Below are 1902 nucleotides of genomic sequence, written 5' to 3'. Positions count from 1 at the left end.
GCCAATGCCCTCCACACTGAGTAGGCAGCCAGTGCCTGGGAAGCCCTGGGATGCTCAGTGGAGTGGGGTTGGAGGGAAGGGTGTGAGGGCAGGGTCCCTGACTGGGCTAGGAATGCTCTTTGGAGTTGGGGGCAGTGCTTCCAGCAGGTAGTTTGGGGGAAGGGGGGAGGGGGGGTGTGCTCCCAGAGGGAGTGGGGATACTGGGAAGGGAGGGGTGGTGCTCCCCTTGATGTAGGGTTTCTGGTCTTGCTGAGCAGCACCATGGGGTTGGGGGGACAATTGTTGTGCACGAGCACAAGGAGCTGCTGGGTGTCCTGGGGTCTTCAGTAGAAGCAATGCCAGTCAACTCCTTCCTTGCCATGTTCATGCCGCCCGTTGAAGTGGGGATCTTTACCTGCCTGTCTGGTGGGGAACAGTGTTAATGAAAGGCCATGCCATATTTGGTGCCTTGGCCAGGTTGACGCTGCTCGCAACATCGTGCCTGGGCTGGCTTCTCCATGGCAAGGAGCCCTGGTCTTGCAAGGTTACCTCCTGCTTGTACATCGCTTAGCAGTTGTTGCACCATATTTAATTTGTATTTCCCTGTTAGAACGAGGTGTCTCGCCTTTATTTATTTCTTTATTTATGATGCATATTAATAAAAAAGGTGCTGATTGAGTTCCCTGCTATGCAGCCTTGTGATTTCAGCCCATTCCTGGGAAGAGTCTGAGGGGTGCCTGTGCTGGGACGCTGCACTGCAAGCTTTGTCCTGCCTCCACCACAGCCAACACCAGACCTTCAGAAGGAGATAAGTTGCCCCCCAGCTATCAGACCTGTCAGTTCGGGCTGGGGGAACTACATCACATCATCAGGTGATGGTATATCTCAGGGAAGCAGTGTTGTTTGAGGTTCCTTGTCTGTATTCCTTGTGAATGCTGGCAGGGGACCAGGCAGGTTTCAGACAGTTCACACCCACCGTTTTGATCTGGCATGTGCTTCCCCAGGGTGCTCCAGGTGTTGTCAGTACGGTGTCCATGGGTGTGGTCAAACTGGAACCAGTAACCAGTGTGCAGCAGGAGGAAGTCCTGAGCGGTGTGGGAAGGAGGTGGTGGAGGATGGGTTGTGGGGCTGGGACCCAGAGCCTGGGGCAACCTGGCCATGAGGCTCAGTGGCTGTGGGTCACTCATGAAGGAAAGGCTCCAGGGCTTTTAAACTTAGACTTGCACAAGTGCTAGACCAACAGCCCATCCCTTCCTTTTACACCTCACTAACTCCCAAGGGAAGGGAAACTCTGCTAGAGGCTCCAGCCTTTGCTGCAAGGACAGTACTCTTGAGTTTGTTGCAGCCATGTGGACAAAAGGCCTGCAGTGGTGGAGAGAGTCAAAACACTTGGAAAAAATGCAGAAATGGAGCAGCGTTAAGTCCCTGCCCTGGCTCCGAGAGGCGCGAAGCAGCCAGGGCTTGCACATGATTGCTTTAATTAACCTCTCAGCGGGGACTGTGGTCAGGGCTGTTTACAGATTGCACGGAGACAGGCTGCTCTCCCTGTGCGCACAGGCTGGCCCAAATGGAGAAGGGGACTGTGTGCTGGCCCCTCGGGGTGCTGAATCAGCCCCAGGGCTGGAGACGTGATTTCCAGCTGCCTGTGCTGCTGTCACTGACATGGAGCAGCTCGCTAGGTGCGTGCTGCTGTGACATCCTCAGATGTGGGGGAGGCACAGGAGGGTGGTTAGGGTGTCAGAGGCTGGATTCGGGGTTGCTGCTACAGGTCGCAGCTGCTGAAGACTTCTTCAGGGTTCATCTGTCTAAACTTCAGCAGGTCCTGGTTAGCGATTATCAGATTGCCTGTCCCAATTAGTAACTAGCCATGGGGCACGAAGCCCATAAAGCCTGTGAGGCTGGAAGGAATGCAGCAATGTGTAA

Source organism: Buceros rhinoceros, unplaced genomic scaffold (assembly GCF_000710305.1).
Source record: "Buceros rhinoceros silvestris isolate BGI_N320 unplaced genomic scaffold, ASM71030v1 scaffold14653, whole genome shotgun sequence".
Classification (NCBI taxonomy): Eukaryota; Metazoa; Chordata; class Aves; order Bucerotiformes; family Bucerotidae; genus Buceros; species Buceros rhinoceros.
Note: the sequence above shows the minus strand (reverse complement) of the source record.